The sequence below is a fragment of the Protopterus annectens genome, chromosome 13.part0 (genome assembly GCF_019279795.1).
Source record: "Protopterus annectens isolate FY-2018-M chromosome 13.part0, PAN1.0, whole genome shotgun sequence".
In the NCBI taxonomy this organism is placed as follows: domain Eukaryota; kingdom Metazoa; phylum Chordata; order Ceratodontiformes; family Protopteridae; genus Protopterus; species Protopterus annectens.
The window spans coordinates 517,748,214-517,759,487 of NC_056747.1; the positions used below are offsets into that span (position 1 = coordinate 517,748,214).

The following is an 11,274-nucleotide window of genomic DNA, read 5'->3' on the forward strand; positions in this document are numbered from 1 at the left end:
TCCTGAAGGTTTTTGTGAAGTTTAGGTAACCCAAACAAGTTAGATATTTTTGGGTTCAAGACCATCAGATAGTTGTAGATGTCCATACTAACCATGCCTTCAATCAGCAAATCCCTGAAAAAGGAATAAATGTTGTTATATACATTGTCCATTTCGTTGACACTAGACCTCATATAAATTTCACTGTCCAAGACTTTTAACATTCTAGTTTCCTACTGGTCGTTGTCCGTAATCACCAGTCCTCCACACTTGTCTGGTTTTAACAAACGAACTGGTAATGATCTAACGAAGTTCAATGCTTCAGCCTCATTGCTAGTCATATTAGTAGGGCCAAGCTTCTTTCTCACCTTGTTCAAGTTCCTCAAATCAAATTCACACATGTTCAAATAAGGACAGTGTTGGATGTAAGGGTGGGTTGAAGGTACTTGCCACCCTCAAAGAAGTCTCAAAGTGGTTTTCACCACCAAACATCAAAGCCAAGTTCAATTTTCGAGCGAAAAGTTTTAAATCAATTAAAACGTCAGGTAAATTTAAATGGTTAGCCGGAACAAAAGTCAGACCCTTACCAAATCGTTCAGTACCTTATTAATGTGATCAAAAAAAGTAATACAAATATTAATATATGGAAGAAATCTTTATTCTGTATGGTGACTCTATAACAGTGAAAACTTTTTTGAAGATATTTGTATGTATCAGGAGTAGTTTTTTAGGGGAATTGTTAAATTTGAAGTTCTAGGTGTCTGTGCTTGTACTGCTTAATATTTGAATGTTTTTTTTTTTTTTTTTATATGTAGTCTAATGGATTGTCCCTAAAATGTTGTTTTTTTTTTTTTTTATTTTTTTACTGGTACTGCAGCTCATTTACTTCTAAATATTTGACTGTGCTTATAGTGCTTTTTCACGAAGCATTTACGAGCAGATGAAATTCAAACAAGTAAATTTTAAAGAAAAGTTACATAAAATTGATAAATGTATACTAAATTAAATGGCCTTTATTTCATGTGTATGTTAAAATTAAAGATGGTAATTTTTAAATAATACAGAAATAAGATTCTTACAATGATGACATGAATATGTAATCTTGGTTTATGTAAATAACTGCCAACCATTTTAGGTAAACATTTTCTTATAGAATGTAGAGTGTTGGATAGTACGTAAGCTGCTTGCAGTATATTTCCTTAAAAAGTACTGCAGTACATTTACTTTTAAATATTCATCTCCACTTTATTATGGTGCTTTATCCTTAAGCACTTCACAAAACAGATTAAATGTTAAGAGATGGAAAAATAGCTGCAGACTAAATGAAATTGTAGTCTTTCACCTCTATATTAATATTTAAGTAAGATGTTCATATAAAATAGCCGATGTTATGTAGTCCTATCTCACCTACATTCTTAACCGTATTCGGCTCCGACTCGGCCGATTTTACTAGCTCGAAGTCTTTCATTGGCTGGGCTAAGCAAGTATCCCATGGTGCACTGCTCCATATCTCCAGATCTCGTTTGCTGCTCGTGTAGCTCAGACGTGGTCTCGCTTGGCTGTGGCTAAGTACCCTCTTTTTCTTGTCTAAAGAAAAGTTTTGATTCATATCAAAAGCTATTTTCATAGCTATTTGGCTAAGATTGTCTAAGTTTTGTTGAGGTTGTGATTGTGTGATTGTTGTGTGGTATCCCACTGACTGTTCCCTCGGGCTAGGCCCGTTTCAGTTAGAGGGCCTAGTTCTCCGCATTTTGCCTTCTGTGTGAGTACGGTCTAGACCGTTTAAGTTAGAGGTTTGGGCTACTCCCTTTCCTTGTGGGTTTCATCCCTTGTTGAGAGTTTGTAATTGCTCTTTAGTGTGTGTTTGGTCACTGTTTAGTGTTGGTCACTGTTTAACGTTCGTTCCCGCGTTTTGTAGTGTGAGCGCCTGTGTGTTGTTCTCAGACTTGGTTTTTGCCTTTTGGCGTAGTAGTGAAGATGTCTGTAGATCCCAAGGAGCACAAACCTTCGGGTATCAAAAAGTGCTCTAAATGTGGGTACAAAATGTCCATTACCGACGGGCATTCCATTTGTGTCTATTGCCTGGGAGCCATCCATCTGCAGGAATCCTGCAGTTTTTGTCATGCGTTCAGTCCTAGAGTTCTCCAAGAGAGAAAGAATAAGCTAATCTTAAAGGGACTCTTGAAACCCTCTTTTGAAGAGGCTATGGATTCGTCTTCCAGTGGAAAATCCAAAATCTGGCAAGTCAAAAAAGAGATCTCCGGCTCCGTCAGCTTTATCAGAGCCTCCGGAGAAAATCTCAAAAACTGCATCGACCTCCTCTGCTCCACTGTCCTCTGGGCCACAGGAAGTGTCTGTATTGACGGAACTGGCGTCTGCTCCAATTTTATTGGAACCTCGTAGGAGCCTATCGCCTAGTCTCAGACCAGTTTCTCCTGAGAGGAGATCCCATTCTCCCTCCCTGTCTTCCAAATCCTCTAGGACCCTTTCGGATGTGGATGTTGATAGGGTGGTTCAGAAGCTCCTCCGGTCAGCTGTTTTGGCAAAATTGTTTTCGGCTCCGGCCCAGTCGGCTCTGGAGCCTGTCCCAATCCAGTCTTCGATCATTCCTCCTCCGAGCGCATCTCTGTCTTAGGAGCCGGAGTGTTCCGCACCGTGTGATGTTCCTAGGCCGGCTCCGATGCCCCCTTTGGCTCCATCGGCACTGGCTCCGACCCAGTTATCTCCGTCCTCTGGGTTCGGGACTCGGGATTCTTCAGTTGGGCCCGAGGGGGACTTTTCGGGGCTTATTTCGATCCCGAGCCTCCCTCTTGGTGCCTCTGCTCGGGGAACTCAGACCCCCGTCATGGCCTCAGAGGCTGGTCGCTCCTCGGATTCGGGAGGACCGGCCTTAGAGGCTATGCAGACCGCGCTGGCCAGATCGTCAGCTACATCAGGCGGGTCGATCACTCTGTCCCCAACCACTCCGGTGAGAGCTTCTGATCACCACCCATCCATGGACAGCAGAGCACCAGGGCCTAGGGATACCCCCATGAGTGGTCCCCAAATTTCTGAGGGTCCCTCAGAGTTCGTGCCTGAGGAGCCCCCCAGAAAGAAAATGTGCAAGAGGAAGCACATAGACTCCCAGGATGAGTCTCTCACCTCTGATACTGACCTCGAAGAATCTGAGGGGTCCCCCAAGTCATCCTCTGATGATGTTTCCTTCTCCGATATCCTGGAGATACTGAAACAGAGAGGTGACTGGCCATCCAAAGCCCCTTCCGAGGAGGAGTCAGTATTCCTTAAGGCTCTTGGTGCTCAGCCCTCCGCCTCCTGGGTGTCTCCACCCTTCGACGAACTCCTTGATCTGATTTGTCGAAGAGTGTGGGAAAACCCTGATTCTGTGGAGCCAGTGCCCCGGCGTCCCAACAAGTTCCTTTCTGCCCCCCAGGGCAAAGAGTTTCTGTCTAAAGAAGTCCTAGTAGATGCCATGGTGGTGGCGGCAGCCACTCAGAAGGAAGTAGCAGAGTCTTCTTCATCCGTCCATCCTCCTAACAAGGAGTCTAGGACCATGGATCGGTACGGGAAGCGTACCCTCTCGTCAGCAACCTTTACCTTACGGTCACTGAATTACCTGTCTCACTTCACTCAGCTCCGGAGAGATCTCCTCAAGGAGTTAGGAGATACTCTTGCGGGTAACGTCCCTGGAGAGATCTCCTCAAGGAGTTAGGAGATACTCTTGCGGGTAACGTCCCTGAGGCGGTGGCTCAGACTGTTAACGCCCAGGTCTCTACCCTCAACTCCATTGTTAACTCATCCATGCGGCTCATTTCGTATGCAGCCGAGGGAGCGAGCAGGGCAGCAAGCTCAAGGGTTGCCCTTTAGAAGGCAAGCCTGGCTGCGCCTGTGTCACTTTGCGGAGGCCTTAAAGTCTTCCTTCACTGACGCCCCCTTTGATGGTTCTTCTTTGTTTGGGACCAAAGTGAAAGACCCCCTCACCAGGTGTGAATGAGGGAAAGACCCTGTCTGCCGTAGGGGTCTGTTTTTCCCTTCCTTCTAGGCCTTATCCCAAGGCTCAGCAAGGGGGGGGGGAATGTGGTTCAAGAAATCAGAGGTTTTTTCCTGCCGCACAGGGTGAACCCTCCTCCAGAGGCAGGGGAGGGGGAGGTTTATTCAGGGAGACGTCGCCCCAGAGCGATTCCTTTCATGGCTCTCCCTACTCTCATTCCTGAGGGAGTGCCCGGCTGTGCTTATCCGGAGCCAGTCGGGGGTCGAATTTTGTTATATCTGGAAGCCTGGGAAAGCATTACCCAGGACCGATGGGTATTACGGATAATTTCCGGAGGTTATCTCATTCCATTTACATTAGACCCCCCGTCATTCAGAAAAATCCCAGACGTTCCACCCAGTCAAAGGGATCAAGCAGCCTCAGAGGTCTCAAAGCTGCTAGAAAAAGGAGCAATCCAGCATGTCCCCTCAGACCAAATCGGATTAGGGACTTACTCAAGATTCTTTTTGGTGCCGAAAAGAACAGGGGATCTGAGACCCATATTAGATCTCAGCCAACTGAACAACTATATACACAAGTCCAAGTTCGGTATGGTCACTCTACAATCGATTCTCCCATTGTTGGGAGAGGAGGTATGGATGTGCTCCATCGACCTCAAGGATGCTTACTACCATGTGAAAATGGACAGAGCATCCAGGAGTCACCTAGACTTCTGGCTGGGAGCCTGTCATTTCCAGTTTCGAGCCCTGCCCTTTGGTCTCCCCACAGCCACCAGGGTGTTCACCAAGTGTATGTCAGTAGTGACAGCTCACTTGAGACGTCAGGGATTCCAAGTGTTTCCGTATCTGGACGACTGGCTCCTTACCACCCCCACCAGGCATCATCTAGTTCAAACCAGGGATGCTGCCATCACTCTGTCACCAGTTGGGTATAACAATAAATTGGAAAACATCTGCTTTATTGCCCTTGCAGCGTGTCACCTTTATAGGAGCAGAATTAGACCCCATTCGAATGCAAGCATTTTTACCGCAGGAAAGGATCGGAGTCTTACAACAACAGATGCACATGCTGATGCCTCTGAGACAAGCGAAGGCAAGATGGGTTCTCCAGCTCCTTGTGACCATGGCAGCAATAATCATGTTGGTCCCTCTAGCGAGATTGCACATGAGAATTCTCCAATGGCTCCTCTTTGTGCAATGGTCTCTCCAAAGACTTCCACTTTCTCACCCCATTTTGCTCACGGACAGATGCAAGCAGGACCTCGGTTGGTGGCTGTGCACCAGCAATTTGAATGGGGGAAGGCCGTTCGTTCCACCCATCCCGGTTGCCATGGACGCCTCCCAGATGGGGTGGGGGGGGCATTATCTTGGCAGGACAGTCCAAGGCACGTGGCAAGAGTATGAGATGCATCTGCATATAAACGTCCTAGAGATGAGAGCAGTGCTACTTGCGTTGCAGGCACTTCAGAGTGTTCTTCCTCTAGGGATGATTGCGATACACTCAGACAACATGTCAGTAGTGTGGTATCTAAACAAGCAAGGGGGAACCAGGTCTTACCCTCTGTACAGAGAGGCCATGTGAGTGTGGCATTAGGCAGTAACTTCTCAACGGTTTCTGGTGGCAACGCACATTCCGGGGAAGTCCAACGTGATTGCAGACAGGCTAAACAGAGATATTCTGATGCCTTACGAGTGGTCCCTGAATCGCCTGGTTGCAGAGCAAATCTTCAGCAGATGGGGTCAGCCTTGCTGCGACATTTTTGCCAGCCCCTTCAATGCAAAATGCAGCAACTACTTCACGCTGATCCCCCCACAGGGGGAGTCACCCAGGGATGCTCTGGTTTACGATTGGCCCTCCGGTCTGCTTTATGCTTTCTCTCCGTTTCCCTTGCTGTCAAAGGTGATTCAGAAAGCACAATCCTTGGGAAGCAGAATGATTCTGATTGCACCACACTGGCCTCGCCAAGTTTGGTTCCCCTTTCTTCAACAATTCATTGTGGACACTCCTTGGACTCTGGAACCTCAACCAGATTTACTGACACACATGTCGGGACAGTTCCACCCCTCCCTGATGACCCTCCGGTTGACAGCCTGGCTACTCCACTTCCATCGTTAGTCAGACTTCTTAATTTCTCACCAGAAGTGGTTCATATATTATCGTCCTCTCATAAACCATCCACTAGAAAGATTTATTCTAGTAAATGGAAAAGGTTTTCTATCTAGGCACATACCAGAGGCATTGATCTTAGCTCCAATCGTTTCAGTCCTGGAGTTTTTGTCTGCTTTTCCATCAGGGTTCCGCATCAGCCACCATCAAAGTTCAACTGGCAGCGATCTCTAATTTTCATGTGGCGAATGAGCCTAGTCTCATGGCGCATAGACTATGCAAGGCATTCCTGAAGGGTACTCTGTTGCTCCGTCCCCCGGTGTCCGAACCAATCATGCCCTGGGATCTCAATTTTGTTCTACAAGCCCTTACTGTACCATCTTTTGAGCCTGTAGCTACCTGCGAATTGAAATTCTTGACCTGGAAAACAGCCTTCTTAACAGCAATCATTTCAGCAAGGCGAGGTTCAGAAATTTAAGCCCTCTCTATCAAACCTCCATACTTAATCTTCCATAAGGACAGGGTCTCTCTTAGACCAAACACTTCGTTCCTTCCTAAAGTGGCTTCCGTGCCTAATCTAAATCAATCCATTGAGTTGCCTGTCTTCTTTCCCCACTTTTCTAACAAGGCAGAATTTAGATTTCACTAATTGGATGTACACAGACAATTACGCTTCTGTCTCCACCGAACAAAAGATATCCGGAAGTCTGACCAACTTTTTGTTTCCTTTTCGGAAAACCAAATGGGGTCCCCGGTCTCCTGGGTCACCCTATCTAGATGGATATCTAGTTGTATCTCTTTCATCTATCAAGCAGGAGGTAAAGATCTGCCATTTCCGGTCAAGGCTTACTCTACTCTGGCTGTTTCCACATCTACAGCCTATCAAGCCAGATTGTCAATGGATGATATATGTGCTGCAGCTACTTGGACTTCTCCTCACGCATTTGTTTCTCATTACAAATTGGACGTGGTCTCCAGGGGCAGGTCTTCCTTTGGCTCCACAGTTCTCAGGAGTATTTTCCTATGAGCCACCCAGGATGTAGGTGCTAGGGACGCTGTCCCATGGGTAAGAATGTAGGCGAGATAGGACTACGTAACATCAAGAAGTTATGTACTCACCATAACGTTCGATGTATGTAGTCCATCTCGCCTCAAATTCTTACTTACCCTCCCACCTTCCCCCTTCCTGGAGGATTTGGAGGTTAGGTTGTTATCTGCAGAGTTCCCTTGCTTAGCTTATTCTTTATCTGGATGTGATGTGTGCATGGAGTACAAATGAGCTTTGCAGCAAACTAGATCTGGGGATATGGAGCAGTGCACCATGGGATACCGGCTTAGCTCAGCCAATGAAAGACTTCGAGCTAGTAAAATCGGACCCGATTATTTGGCTCCGAATCCACGGGTAAGAATGTGAGGCGAGATGGACTACATGCATCGAACGTTATAGGGAGTACATAACTTCTTATTATGCAACTGGTAAAATTATAATAAACCAAATAAAAATACATATTCACATCGGCGTTTGTCTCAAAATCACAGCTGACCATTTTCAGATAAAAATTTGCTTATAGGATATAGCACATTGATAAGGAATGCAAATTAAATGCATTATCTAAACACTATAGAATAACTTGAGTAAAAACAATTCCAGTAGAGGAACTCCATAACTGTGCAAATGCTACCATTTATCAGTCTGCAGATACCAGGTAAAGAGAGAATTTAAGGTAGCCAATGAGTACATCAGCTTGATATAATAAGGAGACGTTTAGTTTTTTTTAACTAGATAATGTAGTACTCTGAGTAATGGTTTACTTGCTGTTATTCTGTAAATGCAGTGACTTATCACATTTGCAGAAGTGATATGGCGGGAGGGCTTTATACCTAGTACTGCTTATGTAGACATGATGGTCATTTCACTTCTGCGTATGCTATAGTGAGGTTTCTGCGTAGCTCAAACACAAGTGTCTGTCAGCACCCTTTTGAGTGATGCTTACATGTAACTTTTTGGTGTGCTAAAATCCTTTAATAGCCATTCCTGTTCTGCTACTGGTTGGCCATCAGGTAGCAGAGCAGTAAATTGTACTTCTCAGCATAGTAATATTTCTAAAATGCTGGTCTAAGTGGTTGCTGTCCTGAACACTTTGCTCCATTGGTGGCTCACCTTACCTACTTGCATCAGTGGTGAAGATGTGAGTTTTTTTGTATCATGACTATTAGATTTTTATGTCCATTGTACAGATAGTTTTCTCCTGGAAAAATATGTTATAGTTTACTTCCAGAGCTGCTTTGGCAGACACTGTAAACTAATGAGAACATCAGATAAAATCTAATAAAATATCACTCTCCAAACATAACTGTTTATATTTATGTTTTTATTTTGGTGACCAAAAGTGTCATACTAGCCAGAGACAATTTAGAATGGAAGCTGCTCTTTAAACTGACTAGGTCCACTTCATTAGCTACCACCTTTAACATTACTTCCAGCAACAAAACTTCTCTCTCTCCCACTGACCACACCAAACTCGTTGACGTAGAGATTGATAATCTGAGATTTGATATTCATATCTCTCAGACTAGGTACCCTCTATAGAAATAGACAATTCCTCTCCAAACAAACAAAAACAACCATATCCTACACTCCCCTTATCTCTACCCCTCATCCATTTTTACCAACCTTAGAAAAGCAGACTTAACAAAACTTGAATCTTGTTGTAACAAAATAGCTAGATTCGCCTCAGACTCCTCATTTAGAACTCACCACTGCTCATCCTTAACACAGCTCATCTGGTTGGAACTCCCCCAACTCTTACACTACAGTCAACTTTCTCTGGCCCTTAAAATTCTAGATCAACTAGATAAACCCCCTGCACTAGAAAACTTACTTCACCCTCAGACTAATAGGACTGTTCGCTCCAGTAACAGATTTCTCCTCAAAGTAGCTAAATCAAATAATACAGCAGGGGACACCCTCTTCTCTAATTGTGTGTCAAAAATCTGGAACACTCTAACCAGTGATAGAACTACTACCCCTTCCTTCACACAGTTTAAACATTCACTAAAAAGCTCATCTCTGTAACAACTGGCTATACTCCTGTACCATGCCAGGTTAGACGTCCCTCCACATTATAACACTCCCCCTATTACTGACTTCTTGGACCTCAAGTAGTGTTAATAGGTCTAGGCTTTTGGATGGTATTGTATACATAAGATACAGTAAAATGTATAGTTGTTTCTAGCTTAGTCTTAATAATCTTTATGGAGATTCTAACTTGGTCTTAATCTTGTGTTGATGCTTTTATTAGGAGACATAACTAATAATGTGGTCATGACATAACTAATGATGTGGTCATCTTCTAAGTCTTGTGACTCTAGTAATGATGTAACAACTTCTCTATCAAACTAATTGTATTATTATGTCTGTATTTTATACCTTGTATGTTGTTTGATTTATGGCTAACTGAATTGACTGCTATTTTTTAGACATGTTAAAATTTATTCTAGGTATTACCTCTCTCTCCCTGGGCCTCCACTGAAAAAGGACCTGTGTCCAGTGGACTTTCTCGGTTAACAAATGTAAAATAAAATAAATAAGCCTAGTGAGGAGCTCCATTATAGAAAACTGAACTACATTATTAATATAAGAATGTAATTGTAATTCAACAAGTAAAATGAGAGAATGGGATTTTGGATGCAAATCCTTAAGGGGAATACCAGCCATACAGAATATTACCTTCATAAAGTAGCTGAAAGTGTCCTAAGAACTAAGTCAACATGACAATAGAGAATGGAGATTATGCCAATAGGGATGACTGCAACTAGGGTTACAGAGAATAGGCAAGAAAGGGCTAGAATTTATAGGAGAAAATCGACAAAGGAACCAAGTTATTGGGAGCAAATAACTAACATGCGAGAGAAAGGTAATAGAATGGGCAGAGGCCAAGAAGACATTTCGACTGCAGGCTAAAGACTACCTTCCCTACCAGGGATTGTTTGAGCATAGGCAAGGTGAAGAGGATAGGAGAGTCCTAAGTGAAAGACCGCTCTGGTAGTTTGTAGTTGAATCTAGAACAGAATCTGCTGTGAAAACGCTGATAATTAATAGGCCATATAAAACTGAACAATAACTACAAGAGTTAATCAGAGGAGGTTAGAAGAGATTGGAAAAGGGGAGATTGGATAAGCAGTTTAAAAGGAAACATTGGCCATTCACATGTATGCAACAAAATATACATGGTTTAGAATTTTTGCTTGGAAGTATTTGCATAGGTATTTTTATACCTGAAGCAGATTCCGGAGTATTTTTCCTCGGGTAGATGGCAGATAGAGGTATGATGGGTAAGAAAGAGGTAACTGGGAACATATATGTTGTGGGAATGTAATGAGTTGGCAGACTTTAAAAATTCAGTATGGACTACTGTGCCAGAATTACTGAGTGAGCAAATTAGTATAATTTAGGAAATGATTCTTATGAGCTAAGACACAGGATATGAATTGCCTAGACATACTAAGGCCTTGTTAAGTTTAAGTTTGGTGGCTGGCAAAAAAGCAATAACTAGAAAATGGAAATCTGTCTAAACCAGCTGTATTTTGAAGTACTGAATATTGTAACGTAGATAAGAGAACTGGAAGTGTGATCTTTTGAAAACAGAAGGAGCAAATTACATAGAAAATGGGAATTGTCGAAACAATACATGCAGTTTAATGTTCAGGAGGAGGAATGATGTTTAACGGAAGGCAGGAATTTTGCAATTTATATAATATTGGACTGATAGTTTTAAAAAGGAACACAAGTCATGTATAATTTACGTAACTGGAAACATTAATATAGGCTGTTTTTAAATTAATGTACGTTTGCCTGTCTTAAGTGATAATTTAATAAAGGTGTTAATACAACTGTAATACCAGAATCTGTTATGCGTAGCAATACAGAGTTAAAATTGTTGTATTGTAGAAAAAAATGATTAAAGCATTGTTTTGAAAGCAGCATTCTATTCTGCATTGTGTACAGAATTTGTAAGATGTAGCTTAATTTTGGTTGACACTACTTTCAAGGGGTAGGCATAAGCAAGGTGAATCAGTGGGCAGTGCTGTCTCACAGTAGGTACATAATTGATAAAACTGCTGTAGAGTATTAGCAGAATGATGCCATCTGACAGTAATGCATTGTGCAGGCAGTTTAGTGGCTCGTTTTTATAAAATCA

At 43.1% G+C, this 11,274-nt stretch overlaps 1 protein-coding gene across 6 annotated transcripts in view; it reads left to right on the plus strand.

Moving 5' to 3' along the window:
* Positions 1-11,274, plus strand: part of GTF2I (general transcription factor IIi) — a 1,956,122-nt gene that overhangs the window by 107,394 nt on the left and 1,837,454 nt on the right. The window lies entirely within an intron of this gene.